At 43.1% G+C, this 24,708-nt stretch overlaps 1 protein-coding gene across 1 annotated transcript in view; it reads left to right on the forward strand.

The window, feature by feature from the left end:
* The first annotated feature begins 614 nt into the window (after nt 1-614).
* The window catches only part of pde4ba (phosphodiesterase 4B, cAMP-specific a), a 379,418-nt gene continuing 355,324 nt past the window's right edge, over nt 615-24,708 (forward strand). Inside the window, exon 1 of the mRNA XM_041840090.1 lies at nt 615-1,033. The gene's annotated coding sequence lies outside the window, so the exon portion shown is untranslated. The remainder of the gene's footprint in view (nt 1,034-24,708) is intronic.

The raw sequence follows: 24,708 nt of genomic DNA on the forward strand, positions 1-24,708 counted from the left end.
TTGCCCAAAATGCATTGCTACAATAACTTTCGAAGTTTGCCCCGCAAAAATGTATTTTCCTATGAATGAAGTCGCACAAAAATGTGTGTATTTTAACACAAATTAAGCCACATAAAAATTCACAAAAACGCACAAGATCTGCTAAAATACCTTTCGTACATATTTGCACGAATTGAGTGTGAGATTGTGTTGGCAGACAGGCATGGAAAATAAGCTCATACGGGAATCAGCTGAGCTCCTCATGTTGATGTTGCTTGGAGGGACATTTTTGCATGTGAGGTCACTGTAGCTAACCATGGTGTGGCACAGGTATCCACACACACAAACGCACAGGCACACACGTGTGGAAAGGGGAGAGGAGAGAAGCAACTAGATAGAAAACCCATTCAGTTGTCAGCATCAGCAGCATAGAAAAAGTGTCCATCTATCCATCCCTCACAATTTTAATTTGACAAGACTATGTATGGGCTATTCAATACAAATTTCTGTAAAAATGTAAGGATAGGCTACAGACAAAGTTGTTTGCATGTCACGCTGGAGAGCGTAGACGTAGGACCAAGCGCTATAGAGTAGCTTCGACGCGCTCGATTGGTCCAGAATACTCTCCTCGTGCGGTGAGGGAAGGAATGCCGACTTGAGAGAGAGATTTTTTTAGAAGAAAGCTCTTCAAGAACGTTGTGAATGATACATTCTTGAAATAGTTTGAACCTCCGAATAGGCTAACCCCCGCGTGATTGTCTGGTGACAGACAAGTGAGTCCATCAAGAAAGAGCTGTTTTTATTTGGGTAACGAATGACAGGCTACCAGATGTCTCGGGAACATGCTTTTTAGCTGAACTGCACGAGGTTGGCTCTAGGTCGGAATAACGGAACGGAGGATACACAACAACGCACACTGAAACCGTGTTGGTAACTAAACTCGACTTTTTTTTTGTTTTTTGTTTTTATAAATTCGCGTTTTACCAAAAATTCTGCTTTAGCAAGAGCCCTTTGTCACCCTTCTACGAGAATATAAAGTGGAGTCGCTATTTAGGTAAGGTGCACCCGAGCGCTCAAACTATAAACGATGAGGCTACTATAGTTTGTCTGGTGTTGTGTTCTTTTGTTAGGCTATTTGCAGATACGACTCATTTAATAATAATCTATTTACACCTAAATCTATTTACAACACCTACATCTGTTTAAGGTAGCTCACTAAACGGGGTTTTGGGATTTCCCTGTAGCGAAATCCAATGAGCGATTATCGTGATTGATGTCTTATTTATGATGGGTGCTGCCTTGGCTATAGCCTATTGATAGGCGATTGGATTGAGTAACTAATGGTAGGCTACTTTTTGTAATTGTTCAAGTCTGTGACGATTCTATAGATGAAAATGTTAATTTTTTCTTCCATAGGCCTAATTGTTTCTTTTGTAATTACCGAAAATCATTTTGAACGGGTGACCCAGACTCAGACCCTGACTACAATGAGACAATGTACAGGCTAGCAATGTACATTTCAAGACGTTACATTGTTTCTTTCTTGGTTCATGTTAGCCAACCTGACTTACTTGGCTTCAAATGGGTTAACACAATACAATAAACCATTCAACTGACAGATCGTTAACAAAGTTACAGAGTAACTACATATTATAAAGGGAACTGAAGATTCCTGTGTTCAGTAGAGGTTGCAGGACATGTTTTGCATCTCCATTTGCCTTTGTGTTGAGAGTGCCAGTGAGAGAGTGGGTCTGGACTGTACTGCTGAATCAGTAGGTGACACTGGCTTGTGAATGAACCCTCCCTGAGCAAACCACCCTGCATGCCCTGGTCCTTTCTCTTCTCTCATCTTTCTATCCATCTCTCTCTCATTCTTCAGTACAGTACATCCCTTCTTCCCCCGCTGCATCTTTTCATCACTGTCTCTCCCTCCTTCCCTCCATCCCTCTGTCTGATTACATCCCTTCCATTACCTCCTTTCATTTAATCCCAAAATCCATTGATCAAACCACTCATTTTATTTTATTTATTTTATTAGTCATTTAGCAGACGCTCTTATCCAGAGCGACTTACAGGAGCAATTAGGGTTAAGTGCCTTGCTCAAGGGCACATCGACAGATTTTTCACCTAGTCATAGTCTGTATGTGTGTGTGTGTGTGTGTGTGTGTGTGTGTGTGAGAGAGAGAGAAGTATAGTAAAAACACATGAATTGCTTCCCCTATATGCATTTAGCAGCGGCGCACCGTTTTTTAAATATATTTTTTATTTTAGAAAATAATTTTCAGGATGGTAAAATGTCTTCAGTGTAAACTTAAATGACTCGAACCAGAAATAAAGTATGTAAAAAAAGATAATGGATGTTTAAATAAGATCGTCTTTGAGAACTAACAATCACCAAAATAAAAACTAGACAGTCAGGGAGAATCTGAAATTCCAAAAATGTCAAAGCATGAGGTCCCCATTGATTTTGTTAAAAGTTTTGAGTCACTCAGATAGCATTAAGAACAAGGCATAAGCCATAGCAAAATTTGTATAATTGCAGGAAATTAGCTTTAAAACTGTAAATTCTCTCAGCCCCATGGCAAAATGTGTAGAATTGTAGAACATTTGCTTTGAAACTGCAGTTTTTCTCTCAGGCCCATAACAAATGTGTAGAATTGCAGACAATGAGCTTTAAAACTGTAAAATGTTCTCTCTGCCCCATGGCAAAATGTGTAGAATTGCAGGACATTTTTGGCCAAGAGGAGGACCTCTAAAACGGCGCCATTGGCCACGCCCACGCACACTACCACACCCTGAAACAAATCCTAGGGGAAACGCTGACATTGATCAATAAGCAGTGCTATGAGTGGAGTGAGAGCAAAGCTTTAATATTCAATACCTAAGCTTGAGAAATCAAAGAATCACAATATTTACAAACATTTTATCAACATGTCATGTTTTGTGTAGCTGAAATTGAATAGAGTCCAGAGCAGGTGAAATGTAATTTAGAGTGCTATCTGTGGTGACAGTAATCTGGTTTCATTAATAGTGTATGTGTCACAGAGTGTGTGCCACAGTGTGTTTGTGTTGTCATTATTGATCACCAGCAGAGACAAACAGGCTAATTAATAATTAGTGCAGCACATATTTGTCTCCCCTTTTTAACCTTGTCAGTATTGCTAATGACTGTTTTAAAACGTGTTCTGACATAAGTGGTTGCATTATGGTCATCAAACACATTTCAGGATTGGCTGGACATTCTCTCACTCCTTTCTACTGTTGGTAACACAGTGGGTGTTTTTTTGTAATCTGCCTTCTTCCTTGAGCTCTGTGGCGTTCACGTAGATAGCCTGCGTGTGTGAATCATACTTCATCATCCACAAGTGAAGATTAGTGAGTAGTGGCCTCTAGCCATGGCCCAGAGGTCTGGGAGAGTGTGTTTCGGACAGAGAGGAGGCTCTGGAGTTTATTGATTACCTACCACATGATGAGCCACATACACACACCTCAGTGAGCTAAGAGAAGTGAATGTGGTTCATAGGGTCTCCTCCTCAGCAGCAGCAATAGTCAATGGGACTATAGACCATCAATCAATCAGCCTTTAAGACTCAGGGGACGAGATGCTCCTCAGTGGTGACACTGGCTGGCTGGTCAACTGATTTATAATACCCCCTTTCCTTCCTTTTGAGAGACTGAGTCTGTCAATGAAGACAAAGTGTTTATGTGTGTGTGTGTGTCCATGTGTGTGGCTGTGGTTGCATGTGTTGAATATCCTCAGACTATTCTGTGGAGTTTCCGTGCTGTTTGTAAAGAAGTCAAAAACCAGGGTTCTCTCACATGAAAAAATACTACAGTTTACTGTAGAATACTACAGTACTTACTTTATTGTGGAATTCTATAGTAAACTGTAGTATACTGTCGAATACTATACTACACACTGTAGTATACCTCGATCATGTGTAGAACTTACTATAGAATGTTGTAGTATACTGTAGAATACTATAGTAAATACTACAGTAATGTCCGCAAAAACACTACAGTCCGCAAAAACACTACTATTTTTTTAAAACTATACTGCTCTACAAAGGCAAAACACAGTAACTACGAATTTGGTCAAACATCTTTGATCTGTTGTAATGGCCAGGTATATTATCTGATAAATGTGGTATTTCATTTCCTGACACAAGGACAAACAAGTTGATCAGAATATACAGTATCATGGAGTGTCAGAAATGGCTGTACTACGGTATTTAATTTGCGTATACTCCACCCATTCCCATCCTCCATATCGCAATTTGTGCCACCCATAAGTGGGAAACCTACATGCCAAGTATAGACCATATATTGTGTTCCCTACAGGTTATAGAAAAGAGGAGAAGCTCTGAACTATCCGTTCAGACCCCAGTCCTACCTACACGTTATGGAACATTTGCTCTTTTAGTATTTCTCCAGTAGGCTTCCTGAAGGAGAAAGCTTCCAATTCTATGTCAAAGATAATAAAACAAAAACACTATAGTAAATATTACAGTAATGTATGCAATAACACTACAGTAAATCCTACAGTATACTACTGTCTGCAAAAACACTACAGTAAATACTACAGTATACTATAATCTGCAAAAACACTACATGAATTACTATAGTGTATATACTACAGTTTTCTTTTACTACAGTATTTATACTGCTTACATATCTTTTTGCGCCCAGACTCCCTCGCACACTCAAAGGGATCCTTTGAGGTGGGCTATTTGGCGGGGAAACTGTGAAGCCAGCTGTGTAGCCTATTTCCTGTTTCTGTTTGTAGTCTTTTATTAAAGACTACAAACAGTTGTTGTGTTTGTTTGCTGCTTTTCATTAAATCATGCATAGCTGTTCTTTATATGGCTTAAAATAAATGTGTTCATATGGGCAGAATATTATCTATAGCAGGGGTGTCAAACTCATTTTAGCTCAGGGGCCACATGGAGGAAAATCTATTCCCAAGTGGGCCGGACCGGAAAAATCATGGTATATATAACTTAAAAACAACAACTTCAGATTGTTTTCTTTGTTTTAATACGATCAACATACAACATAAAGCTGGAGCCTGAGGACAGTGTGTCCAAAATAGTACAAGCACAACATCACTATTAATCATAAAACACGTCAAGTTTATTTGAAAATTCTAAAGAAAAAGAACACACAAACACACAATGCCTCAGTGATTAACAGAACTGTTTCACAGATCACAGAACTATATCAGGGTGTCATTTCTCAGGTAGAAATGTAGATAAAAATAATGAAATCCTGTTCCCCAAACAAGTGCAAGAACCACAGAGTCAAGAATAGGTTAAATATACAAATAAAATAAAATCAATAAAAAAAAATCAACATAAAAACATATAAACATAAAGCTGGAGCCTGAGGACAGTGTCCAAAAGCACAACATCACTATTAATCATAAAACACCTCAAGTTATTTGAAAGTTCTGAGGAAAAAGAACACACAAACACACAATGCCTCAGTGATTAACAGAACTGTTTCACAGATCACAGAACTATATCAGGGTGTCATTTCTCAGGCAGAAATGTAGATAAAAATAATGAAATCCTGTTCCCCAAACAAGTGCAAGAACCACAGAGTCAAGAATAGGTTAAATATACAAATAAAATAAAATCAATAAAAAAAAATCAACATAAAAACATATAAACATAAAGCTGGAGCCTGAGGACAGTGTCCAAAAGCACAACATCACTATTAATCATAAAACACCTCAAGTTATTTGAAAGTTCTGAGGACAAAGAACACACAAACACACAATGCCTCAGTGATTCACAGAAGTATATCACAGATCACAGAACTATATCAGGGTGTCATTTCTCAGGCAGAAATGTAGATAAAAATAATGAAATCCTGTTCCCCAAACAAGTGCAAGAACCACATAGTCAAGAATAGGTTAAATATACAAATAAAATCAATTAAAAAACAATAGCACATCAACATAAAAACATAAACATAAATCTGAAAGCGTTGCTCAAACTCCCGTAACAGTCCCGTTATTTTATCTTTGAACCGCTTCATGTCTGCCACATGTTGGGTCGCGCACACATTTTTCAGGCAGGGGAAGTGAGCTGCATCACCACTGGCAAGTTGCGTCTCCCACAATGACAGCTTCAACTTGAAAGAACGTATGCTGTCATAATACTGCGTGACAACTTTGTTGCGCCCTTGCAGCTGTTTGTTCAAGTTATTCAGGTGCTCTGTAACATCCACCATAAATGCAAGGTCCTGCATCCATTCTGCGGAATGAAATTCGAACACTGGTTTGCCCTTTTCTTCCATGAACTGTTCAATTTCTTCTCGTAAATCAAAGAAACGCCTCAGCACAGCACCTCGGCTTAACCATCTTACCTCAGTGTGGTATGGCAGGCCATAGATGTGGTCTTTCTCTCTGAGAAGGCTGTCAAACTGACGGTGATTCAGGCTTCTGGATCAGATGAAATTAACAGTTTGGATGACCACCTTCATGACGTTATCCATCTTTAATGACTTGCAACACAAAGCCTCCTGGTGCAAAATACAGTGAAAAGTCAAAAAATCACGTCCTCCATTTGCAGATTGCACTTTCTCTCTGAACTTTGTCACAACGCCTGCTTTTTTCCCGATCATTGAGGGCGCACCATCTGTAGCCAGGCTGACAGCGGGGACCAGTCCACTCCGACCCTGTCCAGCGCGCCCGACGAGTGCGGTAAAAATATCAGCTGCTGTCGTTGTATCTGTCATCGGCACCAACTCCACAAACTCCTCGGTGACGGTCAATGTGTCATCAACTCCGCGGATGAAAATGGCCAGTTGTGCAACATCTGTAATGTCCGTGCTTTCATCAATTGCAACCGAAAACGCAATAAATGACTTTACTTTTTGCTTCAACTGGCTGTCCAAATCTACTGAAAGATCGGAAATCCTGTCTGCAACTGTGTTTCTTGTCAGGCTGATATTTGCAAAAGCCTGCCGCTTTTCAGGGCACACAATCTCCGCTGCCTTCATCATGCATGTTTTTACAAATTCACCCTCACTAAATGGTTTTGAAGCCACTGCGATTTCATTAGCAATGAGGTAGCTAGCTTTCACTGCAGCGTCACTGATGTCTCGGCTGTGAGTAAACACAGACTGCTGTTTCTTCAGACCCGCCAACAGTTCATTCATTTTCTCTCATCTCCGCTGTCCTTGAAAGTTGTCATATTTGTCGGCATGAAGACTCACATAGTGGCGACAAAGGTTATATTCTTTCAGCACTGCAACATGCTCTGAACACACCAAACATACAGCTTTCCCATTCAATTCCGTGAATAAATAGGATGACCATTTTTCTTGGAACACTCTGCACTCTGCGTCCACTTTTCTCTTTTTTGACAGAGACATATTGGGGCAATGAGGGTGCCAAAGCACATAATGTTAAAAGTAGAAGCCGTAATAAATATCGCGGGAAAAACTAAGTAGCTCATTGGCTGCACGTGCTTGACCTACTTGCTCTGCCCCGGTATAAACAGTTTGCTTGCTTAACACAATTGCTATTGCGCCATCCAGTGGACGCAATTGGAACAGAAGTTTATTTTATTGAAAAATTGCAGCGCATTTTTATACTTTACAAAAAAATAAAAAAAATAAAAATTGTTTTTCTTTTTTTCTTCTTCTAAATCATCTCGCGGGCCGGATTAAACCCGTTTGCGGGCCTGATCCGGCCCGCGGGCCGTACGTTTGACACCCCTGATCTATAGGCTATAGCATACCACATTTTGTAAATAGAACATTCCATGCGAAAAAAAAAAAAATCTGGTAAAAGGCTGACATTTGGACGTTTCAATTTAAAAAAAGGCTGTCACATGACTATAGAAATTGAAACATGATTTTAGAGAGACAAAGTAAAAATAGCCTATGATTAAAGGGTTAGGCTATACTGCTAACAATATAAAGATATTGAAGCACATTTGATTACCACAAAATGTTATGATGTTTTCAAATGAAACACAATACCTTCCTCTTGCTAAAGCTTTTAGGGAAGTCCCCAGAGTTTCATAACCAGGGGATCTGCCCTGAAGACCAGGGGCTGACGGAGGACATAGCCTTTTCTAAAATAATTTCCTGCAATTCTACATTTACATGCCTGACGACATTACAATAATGTTTTTTAATACCACACAAATGACCAAAATGACAAGATACTCTGACATTGACGTACTGAGATCAATAAAACGAATGACCCATGTCTTAAATGCAACCAATAGCATAGGCCAATGAAAAGAGTGGATACAGAGATTGTAGACCTACAATATGAGAAGGAAATTATAGTCCACCAACTTTCCAGTGGCACTCACTTATCCAAGGTCCTGGTGACGTACCTGACAAGCAATGGAAACCAAATCTATCCTCTGTGCTTCAAAAAAATATCCTGGCGCATGAAGGCTACACCTACAGACGGGAACAACAGACCGCAGATCAGTCCTCCTGGAAGTGCACCGAATATGATGCTTTCGAATGCCGAGGTCGCATAACGCTCACTGACAGGGTTATCTCCGCTGGATACGCGGTTCTTTCAGAGCCCGGAACATCAACTGGAGGAGGCTCTGACATACTTTCAGGCAACATGGGTTGGGGAGAAGGTCGGACGCATTCGAAGAAAGCCAATGTTTCCCATAGGTATGTGTTGTTTAACATAATAATGGATTATTCTTATTATTGATGACAGCATGCCTAAGGCTAATAATATGGTTGCTAATCTGCGTCTATCTATTTTTTTATCCTGAAACTGCTACGATGCTGTCCTGCAAGACTTGGCAAAGACCAACAACGGAGTGGAGGGCTGGCATCGAAAATGGTTTGGCCAATCTTGGCGCTACCCACCCCACCATTTGGAAGTTCATAGAGGCATTGAAATGCTTACAGCAAAGTGGTGAAATGAGAATGGAGCAGCAACTTGCTGGCGTTTCTCCGCCATGGCAAAGACCGCAAGCAACAGAAGGATCTGAAGTCACTGGTTCAGAAGTACATCACGGCTGAACGGCTGGAGTCTTACTTGAAGAGTGTTGCCTACACTTTCAAGTTTCAGTTGTGAATACAAAAAAATCCATCTGAGAAAAATGAGCACCTAGACTACTTGGACACTTCTTTATGACACATCAATTTCAACTCTTTGAATGACTCCAAAGTCATTATGAAACCAGAATATTAAGCACATTCTTGGAAGATTTGTTCCTGAACCTGTTTTTATGGCGCTGCATTGTCATGTAGCCTACTCTTATTTTTTGATATTTGTTATCATTTTTTACATTTTTTTACGCTTTTTTGTTGATAAATAAAGGTTTTGTAGTGAATGGTTGTGTTAATGGGTGGTGTAAAGATGTTTATTTGAAATGAATGTTTTAGGCCTACTTATTTCTGCCCCATTAACATTGACGGGGCTGTAGTGGAGCGGGTCAAGAGTTTCAAGTTCCTTGGTGTAGACATCACTGTCACGTTCGTTCATGAACGGGTCAGACCAAGGAGCAGCGTGATATGCATACATGTTTATTTGGAATGAATAAACAAGTGACAAAACAACAAACTAAATGAAACGTGAAGTCCACGGTACACAAACAACATACCTCACACGGAACAAGATCCCACAACACACTAGTGCCAATAGGCTGCCTAAGTATGGTCCCCAATCAGAGACAACGAGCAACAGCTGCCTCTGATTGGGAACCACACCGGCCAACATAGAAATACAAATACTAGAATATACAACATAGACAATCACCACATAGAAAATACACACCCTGACTCAACAAATAAGAGTCCCCAGAGTCAGGGCGTGACAGTACCCCGCCCCCCCCCCAAAGGTGCGGACTCCGACCGCACAACATATACATAACAGGGTAGGGGCCGGGTGGGCATTCCGCCTCGGAGGCGGATCCGGCTCAGGGCGTGACGACCTCTCACTCTTCGCCTCCCTGTTGCGGCCCTGGTCTGGTCTAGACCTCGACGCGTTGCTTCCCCTCTCCTTCCTCCCACTATACTCCAAGCCCTGTCTGGACCCTGGTGTGGGAGACCCCGGAGCTGGAATGGGCACCGGTGAAGTGGACTGCTCTGGCTCCGGAGTGGAGCCGCTGACCGGATCTGGACTGGACCCCGGTGGAGCGCACTGCTCTGGCTCCGGAGTGGAGCCGCTGACCGGAGCTGGATCAGGCACCGGTGGAGCGGACTACTCTGGCTCCGGAGTGGAGCCGCTGACCGGAGCTGGATCAGGCACCGGTGGAGCGGACTGCTCTGGCTCCGGAGTGGAGCCGCTGACCGGAGCTGGTCTGGACCCCGGTGAAGCGGATTACTCTGGCTCCGGAGTAGAGCAGCTGACCGGAGCTGGATCAGGCACCGGTGGAGCGGACTGCTCTGGCTCCGGAGTGGAGCCGCTGACCGGAGCTGGTCTGGACCCCGGTGAAGCGGATTACTCTGGCTCCGGAGTAGAGCAGCTGACCGGAGCTGAACTGGGCACCGGTGGAGCGGACTGCTCAGGCTCCGGACTCGAGCCGCTGACCGGAGCTGGACTGGGCACCGGTGGAGTGGACTGCTCTGACTTCGGAGTGGAGCCGCTGACCGGATCTGGACTGGACCCCGATGGAGCGGACTGCTCTGGCTCCGGAGTGGAGCCGCTGACCGGTGCCGAACCAGGCACCGGTGACACCCCACACTGGCTTGGTGCGATTTGCAGGAACAGGCCGGGCCGGACTGGCGACGCGCACCACTGGCTTGGTACGAGGAGCAGGAACAGGCCGGGCCAGACTGGCGACGCGTACCACTGGCTTGGTGCGAGGGGCAGGAACAGGCCGGGCCGGGCTGGCGACGCGCACCACTGGCTTGGTGCGAGGGGCAGGAACAGGCCGGGCCGGGCTGGCGACGCGCACCACTGGCTTGGTGCGAGGGGCAGGAACAGGCCGGGGCGGACTGGAGGTCTGAAGCGGAGAGCTGGCACAACCCGTCCTGGCTGGCTACCCACTTTCGCACTACACCTGCGGGGCGCTGGCACAGGACGCACTGGGCTGTGCACGCGTACTGGCGATACAGCTCGTAGATCCGGCGCAGGATATGCGGGACCGAGGAGGCGTACTGGAGACCAGGAGCGTTGAGCCGGCACACCCCGTCCTGGCTGGATGCCCATCTTCGCACGGCACGTGCGGGGTGCTAGCACAGGACGTACAGGACTGTGCCGGCACTCTGGCGACACAGTACGTAGCTCCGCATAACACGGAGCCTGCCCAGTCACACGCCTCCTCGCGTGAGTACGGGGAGTTGGCTCTGCTCTAACGCTAGGCTCCGCTCCTCGGGCTTCCTCCTCGACCGGCGTCCTCTGTGTTGCCGTTGCTCCTCTCCTGCCTGGGCATCTACCTTCGCCCATGGCCCTTTCCCCGCGAATATCTCTTCCCATGACCATAATTTGCCCACCTGTGACATGGCAATTCGCTCTTCCTGGGCACACTGCTTGGTCCTTGTTTGGTGGGATCTTCTGTCACGTTCGTTCATGAACGGGTCAGACCAAGGCGCAGCGTGATATGCATACATGTTTATTTGGAATGAATAAACAAGCGACAAAACAACAAACTAAATGAAACGTGAAGTCCACGGTACACAAACAACATACCTCACACGGAACAAGATCCCACAACACACTAGTGCCAATAGGCTGCCTAAGTATGGTCCCCAATCAGAGACAACGAGCGACAGCTGCCTCTGATTGGGAACCACACCGGCCAACATAGAAATACAAATACTAGAATATACAACATAGACAATCACCACATAGAAAATACACACCCTGACTCAACAAATAAGAGTCCCCAGAGTCAGGGCGTGACAATCACTAACAAACTATCATGGTCCAAACACACCAAGACAGTCGTGAAGAGGGCACGACAACACCTTTTCCCCCTCAGGAGACTGAAAAGATTTGGCATGGTTCCCAGATCCTCAAAAAGTTATACAGCTGCACCACCGAGAGCATCCTGACCGGTTGCATCACCGCCTGGTATGGCAACTGCTCGGCATCTGACCATAAGGCGCTACTGAGGGTAGTGCGTACGGCCCAGTACATCACTGGGGCCAAGCTTCCTGCCATCCAGGACCTACAATTGAAGTTGGAAGTTTACATACACTTAGGTTGGAGTCATTAAAACTCGTTTTTTCAACCGCTCCACAAAAGTCTTGTTAACAAACTATAGTTTTGGCAAGTTGGTTAGGACATCTACTTTGTGCATGACACAAGTAATTTTACCAACAACTGTTTACAGACAGATTCATTTTATTTTTTATTTTTATTTCACCTTTATTTAACCAGGTAAGCCAGTTGAGAACAAGTTCTCATTTACAACTGCGACCTGGCCAAGATAAAGCAAAGCAGTGCGATAAAAACAACAACACAGAGTTACATATGGGGTAAACAAAACATAAAGTCAAAAATACAACAGAAAAAATATATATACAGTGTGTGCGAATGTAGTAAGTTATAGAGGTAAGGCAATAAATAGGCCATAGTGCAAAATAGTTACAATTTCATATTAACACTGGAATGATAGATGTGCAAAAGATGATGTGCAAATAGAGATACTGGGGTGCAAATGAGCAAAATAAATAACAATATGGGGATGAAGTAGTTGGGTGGGATAATTTCAGAAAGGCTGTGTACAGGTGCAGTGATCGGTAAGCTGCTCTGACAACTGACGCTTAAAGTTAGTGAGGGAGATAATAGTCTCCAGCTTCAGAGATTTTTGCAATTCGTTCCAGTCATTGGCAGCAGAGAACTGGAAGGAATGGCGGCCAAAGGAGGTGTTGTCTTTGGGGATGACCAGTGAGATATACCTGCTGGAGCGCAGACTACGGGTGGGTGTTGCTATGGTGACCAGTGAGCTAAGATAAGACGGGGATTTGCCTAGCAGTAATTTATAGATGACCTGGAGCCAGTGGGTTTGGCGACGAATATGTAGTGAGGGCCAGCCAACAAGAGCGTACAGGTCACAATAGTGGGTAGTATATGGGGCTTTGGTGACAAAAAATTGATGGCACTGTGATAGACTACATCCAATTTGCTGAGTAGAGTGTTGGAGGCTATATTGTAAATGACATCGCCGAAGTCAAGGATCGGTAGGATAGTCAGTTTTACGAGGGCATGTTTGGCAGCATGAGTGAAGGAGGCTTTGTTGCGAAATAGGAAGCCGATTCTAGATCTAACTTTTCATTGGAGATGCTTAATGTGAGTCTGGAAGGAGAGTTTACAGTCTAACCAGATACCTAGGTATTTGTAGTTGTCCACATACTCTAGGTCAGACCCGCCGAGAGTAGTGATTCTAGTCAGATGGGCGGGTGCAAGCAGCGTTCGGTTGAAGAGCATGCATTTAGTTTTACTAGTGTTTAAGAGCAGTTGGAGGCTACGGAAGGAGTGTTGTATGGTGTTGAAGCTCGTTTGGAGGTTTGTTAACACAGTGTCCAATGAAGGGCCAGATGTATACAAAATGGTGTCGTCCGCATAGAGGTGGATCCAAGCGTCACCAGCAGCAAGAGCGACATCATTGATGTACACAGAGAATAGAGTCGGCCCGAGAATTGAACCCTGTGGCACCCCCATAGAGACGGCCAGAGGTCCAGACCACAGGCCCTCCGATTTGACACATTGAACTCTATCTGAGAAGTAGTTGGTGAACCAGGCGAGGCAGTCATTAGAGAAACCAAGGCTATTTAGTCTGCCAATAAGAATGCGGGGGTTGACAGAGTCGAAAGCCTTGGCCAGGTCGATGAAGACGGCAGCGCAGTACTGTCTTTTATCGATCGCGTTTATAATATCGTTTAGGACCTTGAGCGTGGCTGAGGTGCACCCATGACCAGCTCGGAAACCGGATTGCATAGCGGAGAAGGTACGGTGGGATTCGAAATGGTCGGTGATCTGTTTGTTAACTTAGCTTTCAAATACTTTCGAAAGGCAGGGCAGGATGGATATAGGTTTATAACAGTTTGGATCTAGAGTGTCACGCCCTTTGAAGAGGGGGATGACCGCGGCAGCTTTCCAATCTCTGGGGATCTCAGACGTTACGAAAGAGAGGTTGAACAGGCTAGTAATAGGGGTTGCGACATTTTCGGCAGCTAATTTTAGAAAGAAAGGGTCCAGATTGTCTAGCCCAGCTTATTTGTAGGGGTCCAGATTTTTCAGCTCTTTCAGAACATCAGCTGTCTGAATTTGTGTGAAGGAGAAGCGGGGGGCATGGGCAAGTTGCAGCGGAGGTCCAGTGGGTCAGAAGTTTACATACACTAAGTTGACTGTGCCTTTAAACAGCTTGGAAAATTCAGGAAAATGATGTCATGGCTTTAGAAGCTTCTGATGTACCTGTGGATGTATTTCAAGGCCTACCTTCAAACTCAGTGCCTCTTTGCTCGACATCATGGGAAAATCAAAAGAAATCAGCCAGAAAAAAAGTTGTAGGCCTCCACAAGTCTGGTTCATCCTTGGGAGCAATTTCCAAACGCCTGAAGGTACCATGTTCATCTGTACAAACAATAGTACACAAGTATAAACACCATGGTACCACGCAGCCGTCATACCGCTCAGGAAGGAGATGCGTTCTGTCTCCTAGAGATGAACATACTTTGGTGCGAAAAGTGCAAATCAATCCCAGAACAACAGCAAAGGACCTTGTGAAGATGCTGGAGGAAACGGGTACAAAAGTATCTATATCCACAGTAAAACAAGTCCTATATCGACATAACCTGAAAGGCCGCTCAGCAAGGAAGAAGCCACTGCTCCAAAACCGCCATAAAAAAGCCAGACTACGGTTTGCAACTGCACATGGGGACAAAGATCGTACTTTTTGGAGAAATGTCATCTGGTCTGATGAAACAAAAATAGAACTGTTTTGCCATAATGACCATCGTTATGTTTGGAGGAAAAGGGGGGTCACTTGCAAGCCGAAGAACACCATCCCAACTGTGAAGCAAGGTGGTGGCAGCATCATGCTGCAGGAGGGACTGGTGCACTTCACAAAATAGATGGCATCATGAGGAAGGAAATTATGTGGATATATTGAAGCAACATCTCAAGACATCAGTTGGGAAGTTAAAGCTTGGTCGCAAATGGGTCTTCCAAATGGACAATGACCCCAAGCATACTTCCAAAGTTGTGGCAAAACGGCTTAAGGACAACAAAGTCAAGGTATTGGAGTGGCCATCACAAAGCCCTGACCTCAATCCTATAGAACATTTGTGGGCAGAACTGAAAAAGCATGTGCGAGCAAGGAGGCCTACAAACCTGACTCAGTTACACCAGCTCTGTCAGGAGGAATGGGCCAAAAGTCACCCAACTTATTGTGGGAAGCTTGTGGAAGGCTACCCGAAACGTTTGACCCAAGTTAAACAATTTAAAGGCAATGCTACCGAATACTAATTGAGTGTATGTGAACTTCTGACCCACTGGGAATGTGATGAAAGAACTAAAAGCTGAAATAAATCATTCTCTCTACTATTATTCTTACATTTCACATTCTTAAAATAAAGTGGTGATCCTAACTGACCTAAGACAGGGAATTTTTACTAGGATTAAATGTCAGGAATTGTGAAAAACTAAGTTTAAATGTATTTGGCTAAGGGGTATGTAATTTTCCGACTTCAGCTGTATATACTAGGCGGTGTCAGAGGAATGCCCAAAAAATTGTCAAAGACTCCAGCCTCCCTAGTCATAGACTGTTCTCTCTGCTACCGCACGGCAAGCGGTACCAGAGCGCCAAGTCACTGCTGCTACCCGCTGTCTATTATCTATGTATAGTCACTTTACCCCTACCTACATGTACAAATTACCTCGACTGACCTGTACCCCTGCACATTGACTTGGTACCGGTACCCCCTGTATATAACCTCGTTATTGTTATTTTATTGTTACTTTTTATTATTTTTTACTTTAGTTTATTTGGTAAATATTTTCTTAACTCTTTCTTGAACTGCATTGTTGGTTAAGGGCTTGTAAGTAATCATTTCACTGTAAGGTCTACACCTGTTGTATTTGGTCATGTGACAAATAAAGTTTGATTTGATATTGGCTGTTTTTAGCCTTCCACCTTTATATAACCATATGAGCAAATGTATATACAACGATCTGCCCATATGAACGAATGTATATACAATATTTGTAGCCGTACATGATTTAATGAAAAGCAGTAAACATACACATTTAATAACCGACTCATCAACACAATCATGCAATAGTCTACAGCTGGCTTCACAGCTTCCCCAGCGATTCACAGCCTTCCCGGGGAAACTCGACTTATTGTAGCCTCACGCAGATGAAAGAGTAGCGGAGGAAGGAGTTCACTTCTGCTGCAGTGTTTGCGGTAAAATATTACGCATTGTGACAGTGCTTCGATTTATACTATAGTTAACTCTAAATATAGTATACTTCATTGAATACTACAGTAAAGTCTGCAAAAACCCAACAGTGAATACTATAGTATTTATACCATAGTAGTATACTATATTATTTTTAAATGCTCTCGCTCTCTCTCTCGCTCTTTCTCTGTGTGTGTGTGTGTGTGTGTGACAGTCTAATCAGTTAAACCTGTGTGCTCGTCTGGCCATAATAAATCTTTCTGAGAGCTCCTTTTTCCTGTCTGGAATGGAATAATAAATCTGTGGGCCTGAAGGAGAGGATTTATAAACACAGCCAACTAACAGCTGGCACGGTGTGCTTATATTCAGAATGGGCCCTGTATTGGCCTGGTTGATATTACAAATACATACTGTATGCTATTAGTCATGGCTTGTGTGTCGGAGGTGTCAAATCCCTTTTAGGTCCTATACTATAGCATGCACCATATCCATTTTGAGTGGGGTAGGGAGAGTAGGGTTATAGTATGCACCATATCCATTTTGAGTGGGGTAGGGAGAGTAGGGTTATAGTATGCACCATATCCATTTTGAGTGGGGTAGGGAGAGTAGGGTTATAGTATGCACCATATCCATTTTGAGTGGGGTAGGGAGAGTAGGGTTATAGTATGCACCATATCCATTTTGAGTGGGGTAGGGAGAGTGGGGTTATAGTATGCACCATATCCATTTTGAGTGGGGTAGGGAGAGTAGGGTTATAGTATGCACCATATCCATTTTGAGTGGGGTAGGGAGAGTAGGGTTATAGTATGCACCATATCCATTTTGAGTGGGGTAGGGAGAGTGGGGTTATAGTATGCACCATATCCATTTTGAGTGGGGTAGGGAGAGTAGGGTTATAGTATGCACCATATCCATTTTGAGTGGGGTAGGGAGAGTAGGGTTATAGTATGCACCATACAGTATGCCTTTTGAGTGGGGTAGGGAGAGTGAGGTGGTCATGCTGAAGATGTTTCTGTCTCTGTCTGCACTGCTAGAGCATCTCCACCTACCATAACAACAAGCATAGGAGGTTTCCGCACCCAGACTACTCCCAGACCAAACCCAGACCACTCCAAGACCATTCCCAGACCACACCCGGAACACTCCCAGACCACTCCCAGACTACACCACTTCAGTGTATGCATGATGCATAATCACAACTGGAGGGATGTCTGTGGGGTTGTTTGTGGAGGGACGTTTTTGTGTAGTTTGTATGAGGATCATTGGGTTATGTTTTAACAAAATAAATATTTTAGGTTTACACGCCTGTTTCTGTTGGGTTTGATTAGAGATGGCTTGGCACACCAATATAAGGACTAAGCATTCTCTGCAATAAAGGGATGAATAGTGCTTCCCTCTGTTATTGGGCAACACATTGTTACTGTTACCAGGGCTCACCATCTACAACAGTGTTGCTGTAATTATGTTGGGCGGAGCAAACATCTCCCCTCCATCTCTATGTCTCCCTCTATCCCCCCCCTCCACCCCCACCCCCTCTCTCTCCCTCCTGCCTCTCTATGTGTTGATCCATACATTTCCTGCATTACGTTTGGCCTTTGGGTCAGGGATGGAGCAGGAATGGAGCAGGGCCAGCATTAGCCATATGCTGCTATTGATCAGGCCTCAAAAAGCCCTCTCAAACTCTCCAGTGACGGTGATGTGTTGCTGGCTGGACGTTTGACAGATGAATATAAATCTAGAGCTGAAGGAGAGATGGAGGGTTCTGTTTCTGGTCCTGCTCAATAAACAGGATGTGATGGGGCAGGGGGAGATGCAGACTGCATCGTGACTTTGAAAATATGTAGGCCTACAGTAGCTTGCGAAAGCATTCACCCCCCTTGGCATTTATCCTATTTTGTTGCCTTACAACCTGGAATTTAAATGGATATTTGGGGGGTTTGTATCATTTGATTTACACAACATGCCTACCACTTTGAAGATGCAAAATAATTTTTCTTGTGAAACAAACAATAAATAAGACAAAAAAAACAGAAAACTTGAGCGTGCATAACTATTCACAAAGTCAATACTTTGTAGAGCCACCTTTTGCAGCAATTACAGCTGTAAGTCTCTTGGGGTATGTCTCTATAAACTTGGCACATCTAGCCACTGGGATTTTTGATCATTCTTCAAGGCAAAACTGCTCCAGCTCCTTCAAGTTGGATGGGTTCCGCTGGTGTACAGCAATATTTAAGTCATACCACAGATTCTCAATTGGATTGAGGTCTGGGCTTTGACTAGGCCATTCCAAGACATTTAAATGATTCCCCTTAAACCACTCAAGTGTTGCTTTAGCAGTATGCTTAGGGTCATTGTCCTGCTGGAAGGTGAACCTCCGTCCCAGTCTCAAATCTCTGGAAGACTGAAACAGGTTTCCCTCAAGAATTTCCCTGTATTTAGCGACATCCATCATTCCTTCAATTCTGACCAGTTTCCCAGTCCCTGCCGATGAAAAACATCCCCACAGCATGATGCTGCCACCACCATGCTTCACTGTGGGGATGGTGTTCTCTAGGTGATGAGAGGTGTTGGGTTTGCGCCAGACATAGCGTTTTCCTAGATGACCAAAAAGCTCAATTTTAGTCTCATCTGACCAGAGTACCTTCTTCCATATGTTTGGGGAGTCTCCCAATGGCTTTTGGCGAACACCAAACGTGTTTGCTTATTTTTTACTTTAAGAAATTGCTTTTTTCTGGCCACTCTTCCGTAAAGCCCAACTCTGTGGAGTGTATGGCTTAAAGTGGTCCTATGGACAGATACTCCAATCTCCGCTGTGGAGCTTTGCAGCTCCTTCAGGGTTATCTTTGGTCTCTTTGATGCCTCTCTGATTAATGTCCTCCTTGCCTGGTCTGTGAGTTTTGGTGGGCGGCCCTCTCTTGGCATAAATTAAAAATAAATTGGTCATTTAGCAGACGCTCTTCTCCAGAGCGACTTACAGGAGCAATTAGGGTTAAGTGCCTTGCTCAAGGGCACATCGACAGATTTTTCACCTAGTCGGCTTGGGGATTAGAACCAGCGACCTTTCGGTTACTGGTACAACGCTCTTAACCACTAAGCTACCTGCCGCCTGTTTGCTATGGGGCCATATTCTTTCAATTTTTTAATAATGGATTTAATGGTGCTCCGTGGGATGTTCAAAGTGTCCGATATTTTTTTATAACCCAACCCTGATCTGTAGTTCTCCACAACTTTGTCCCTGACCTGTTTGGAGAGCTCCTTGGTCTTCATGGTGCCGCTTGCTTGGTGGTGCCCCTTGCTTAGTGGTGTTGCAGACTCTGGGGCCTTTCAGAACAGGTGTATATATACTGAGATCATGTGACAGATCATGTGGCACTTAGATTGCACACAGGTGGACTTTATTTAACTAATTATGTGACTTCTGAAGGTAATTGGTTGCACCAGATCTTATTTAGGGGCTTCATAGCAAAGGGGGTGAATACATATGCACGCACCACTTTTCCGTTATTTTTTTAAAATAATTTTTTGAAACAAGTTATTTTTTTCATTTCCCTTCAACAGTTTGGACTATTATGTGAATGTCCATTACATGAAATCCAAATAAAAATCCATTTAAATTACAGGTTGTAATGCAACAATGAATACTTTTGCAAGGTACTGTATGTAATGTAGGTGCAATCATGTATGTGATTACATGGGGTGACTCATTAATGGTTAATGACAGTGGAGACGGATAGATGAATTAATGAATAGATGGATTGATGAATGGGTAGAGGCCCTCCTGTTGATTAATGGATGGCAGATGAATGGAGTGATGGATATAAGTGTTTAAATGCCACTTGAGGTCTCAAAGCTCTGCTTTCAACCTGTTGCTTTCCATTCATTGGTTGCAGCAGTGCCCAGAGACTGGTAGCACAATGAGGCTGTCACAATAGCGGTTAATTTAACAGTTGAGGTCTGACTTTTACACAATTCATTTACAATCATATTGAATTGTCTCTGGATTGTCTCTGTCTCTCTCTATCTCAATTCAATGGGCTTTATTGGTATGTGAAACATATGTCTACATTGCCAAAGCAAGTAAAATAGACAATAAAAAAACGTAAAATAAACAATCAGAAATGAACAGTAAACATTACATTACAGTAAACATTTCAAATGTCATAGTATGTGCAAATAGTTAAAGTACAAAAGGGAAAATAACTAAACATAACTATGGGTTGTATTTACAATGGTGTTTGTTCTTCACTGGTTTCCCTTTTCTTGTGGCAACAGGTCACAAACCTTGCTGCTGTGATGTCACACTGTGACATTTCACCTAGTACATATTGGAGTTGGATTTGTTTTCAAATTCTTTGTGGGTCTTTGTAATCTGAGGGAAATATGTGTCTCTAATATGGTCATACATTTGGCAGGAGGTTAGGAAGTGCAGCTCAGTTTCCACCTCATTTTGTGACCAGTGTCCACATAGCCTGTCTTCTCTCGAGAGCCAGGTCTGCCTACGGCGGCCTCTCTCAATAGCAAGGTTATGCTCACTGAGTCTACATAGTCAAAGCTTTCCTTCATTTTAGATCAGTCACGGTGGTCAGGTATTCTGCCACTGTGTACTCTCTGTTTAGGGCCAAATAGCATTCCAGTTTGCTCAGTTTTCTGGTTAATTCTTTCCAATGTGTCAAGTAATTATCTTTTTGTTTTCTCATGATTTGGTTGGTTGAGAAGATTGCTTTTATTTTATTGTATTTGTTTGTCAATTAGGGTATGCAGGGTGAATATTTGGTCTGTCGTACAGTAATTTTGTAAAAAGCCAATGTTATATTTGCAGATCCCACGGTAGTTATTGGGGTAAAATTTGTCTCCACTTTTGTGAATTGGGGTGATCAGTCCTTGGTTCCAAATATTGGGGAAGATGCCAGAGCTGAGGATGATGTTAAAGAGTTTATGTATAGCCAATTGGAATTTTGGTGTGTATATTTTATCATTTCATTTAGGAAACCATCAACGCTACAGACCTTTTTGAGTTGGAGGGTTTGTATTTTGTCCTGTAGTTCATTCAAAGTAATTGGATAATCCAGTAGGTTCCGGTAATCTTGCTAAGATTTATAATTGGTCATGTATATGTTTTTGCTGTTTGTTCTTTGTTCTTTGTTATAAAGCCAACAAAAATACGAGAAGTGGTTTATCCATACATCTCCGTTTTGGATAGATAACTCTTCATGTTGTTGGTTTAGTGTGTTCCAATTTTCCCAGAAGTGGTTAGATTCTATTGATTCTTCAATTACATTGAGCTGATTTCTGACGTGCTGTTCCTTCTTTTTCCTTAGTGTATTTCTGTACTGTTTTAGTGTTTCACAATAGTGAATGCGTAGGCTTTCTGGGTCTCTGTTTTTGGTTGGATAGGTTTCTCATTTTCGTTCTTAGGTTTTTGAATTCTTCATCAAACCATTTGTCATTGTTGTTAACTTTCTTATGTTGTCTGCTTGACATTTTTTAGATTTGATAGGGAAGCTGAAACGTCAAATATACTGTTTAGGCTTTCTACTGCCAAGTTTACACGTTCACTGAAACGTTTTCTCCAGGAAGTTGTCTAAAAGGGATTGAATTTAATTGTTGCCCAATAGTTTTTTGGTAGGTTTCCTCACTACTTTCTTTCCATCTATAGCATGTCTTAATATTATGCAGTTCCTTTTGCTTTGATGCCTCACGATTGAGTATTGCTCTGTTTAAGTAGACTGTGATTTGGCTCTGATCTGATAGGGGTGTCAGCGGGCTGACTGATCGCTCTGAGAGACTCTAGCTTGAGGTCAGTGATAAATTAATATACGGTTCCACTGCCAAGGGATGAGCTGTAGGTGTACCTAACATAGGAGTCCCCTCGAAGCCTACCATTGGCTATGTACAGACCCAGTGTGCGACAGAGCTGCAGGAGTTGTGACCCGTTTTTGTTGGTTGTTTTGTCATAGTTGTGTCTAGGGGGGCATATTTGGGAGGGAATACTGTCACTTCCAGGTAGGTGTTTGTCCCCCTTTGTGCTGAGATGTCATGCACTTCTGGCATTTAGGTCACCACAGACTAGTACATGTCCGTTGCCTGGAAGTGGTTGATCTCCCCCTCTAGGCTCGAGAAACTGTTATTATTAAAGTATGGGGATACTTTTGGGGGATATAGGTAGCACACATGAGGACATTTTTCTTTGTTGAGATAATTTCCTTATTTATTTCTACGAGATATAAAATGCTCCTGATTTGACTAATTTAATAGAGTGGGTTAGGTCTGCTCTATACCAAATTAGCATACCCCCTGAGTCTCTTCCCTGTTTCACACCTGGTAGTTTGGTGGATGGGACTACCAGCTCTCTGTAACCTAGAGGGCAACCTAGATATTTTGTGTGTATGTATTGATATGTAGGCTACGTGTGCCTTTTAAAAAAATGTATGTAGTTCTGTCCTTGAGCTGTTCTTGTCTATTAATTTCTGTATTATGTCATGTTTCATGTTTTGTGTGGACCCCAGGAAGAGTAGCTGCTGCTTTTGCAACAGCTAATGGGGATCCTAATAAAATACCAAAAATATCAACCAGTGGGTGCGTCTCCTCTACACCACGTTTCTTGTAGAATTACTATGTCTGTATTTGCAATTTCTTTGATGAAGTCTGGGTTCCTGCTCTTTAGGCCAAAGGCAAATGACCTCAGACCTTGTCTATTCCAAGATGAGATAGTTAAAGCTTTGTGTTCCATAGTGTCTAGTGTTGTTTTCGTGTGGTTTAGGCTCTGACCATTACAGTAGGTGTGAGCAGAGCATTTTGAGCATCTGATATACAGTGGGGGAAAAAAGTATTTAGTCAGCCACCAATTGTGCAAGTTCTCCCACTTAAAAAGATGAGAGAGGCCTGTAATTTTCATCATAGGTACACGTCAACTATGACAGACAAAATTATATTTTTTTTTCTAGAAAATCACATTGTAGGATTTTTAATGAATTTATTTGCAAATTATGGTGGAAAATAAGTATTTGGTCAATAACAAAAGTTTCTCAATACTTTGTTATATACCCTTTGTTGGCAATGACACAGGTCAAACGTTTTCTGTAAGTCTTCACAAGGTTTTCACACACTGTTGCTGGTATTTTGGCCCACTCCTCCATGCAGATCTCCTCTAGAGCAGTGATGTTTTGGGGCTGTTGCTGGGCAACACGGACTTTCAACTCCCTCCAAAGATTTTCTATGGGGTTGAGATCTGGAGACTGGCTAGGCCACTCCAGGACCTTGAAATGCTTCTTACGAAGCCACTCCTTCGTTGCCCGGGCGGTGTGTTTGGGATCATTGTCATGCTGAAAGACCCAGCCACGTTTCATCTTCAATGCCCTTGCTGATGGAAGGAGGTTTTCACTCAAAATCTCACGATACATGGCCCCATTCATTGTTTCCTTTACACGGATCAGTCGTCCTGGTCCCTTTGCAGAAAAACAGCCCCAAAGCATGATGTTTCCACCCCCATGCTTCACAGTAGGTATGGTGTTCTTTGGATGCAACTCAGCATTCTTTGTCCTCCAAACACGACGAGTTGAGTTTTTACCAAAAAGTTATATTTTGGTTTCATCTGACCATATGACATTCTCCCAATCCTCTTCTGGATCATCCAAATGCACTCTAGCAAACTTCAGACGGGCCTGGACATGTACTGGCTTAAGCAGGGGGACACGTCTGGCACTGCAGGATTTGAGTCCCTGGCGGCGTAGTGTGTTACTGATGGTAGGCTTTGTTACTTTGGTCCCAGCTCTCTGCATGTCATTCACTGGGTCCCCCCGTGTGGTTCTGGGATTTTTGCTCACCGTTCTTGTGATAATTTTGACCCCACGGGGTGAGATCTTGCGTGGAGCCCCAGATCGAGGGAGATTATCAGTGGTCTTGTATGTCTTCCATTTCCTAATAATTGCTCCCACAGTTGATTTCTTCAAACCAAGCTGCTTACCTATTGCAGATTCAGTCTTCCCAGCCTGGTGCAGGTCTACAATTTTGTTTCTGGTGTCCTTTGACAGCTCTTTGGTCTTGGCCATAGTGGAGTTTGGAGTGTGACTGTTTGAGGTTGTGGACAGGTGTCCTTTATACTGATAACAAGTTCAAACAGGTGCCATTAATACAGGTAACGAGTGGAGGACAGAGGAGCCTCTTAAAGAAGTTGTTACAGGTCTGTGAGAGCCAGAAATCTTGCTTGTTTGTAGGTGACCAAATACATATTTTCCACCATAATTTGCAAATAAATTCATTAAAAATCCTACAATGTGATTTTCAGGATTTTCTTTCCTCAATTTGTCTGTCATAGTTGATGTGTACCTATGATGAAAATTACAGGCCTCTCTCATCTTTTTAAGTGGGAGAACTTGCACA

The sequence above is a fragment of the Coregonus clupeaformis genome, chromosome 20 (assembly GCF_020615455.1).
Source record: "Coregonus clupeaformis isolate EN_2021a chromosome 20, ASM2061545v1, whole genome shotgun sequence".
NCBI lineage: Eukaryota > Metazoa > Chordata > Actinopteri > Salmoniformes > Salmonidae > Coregonus > Coregonus clupeaformis.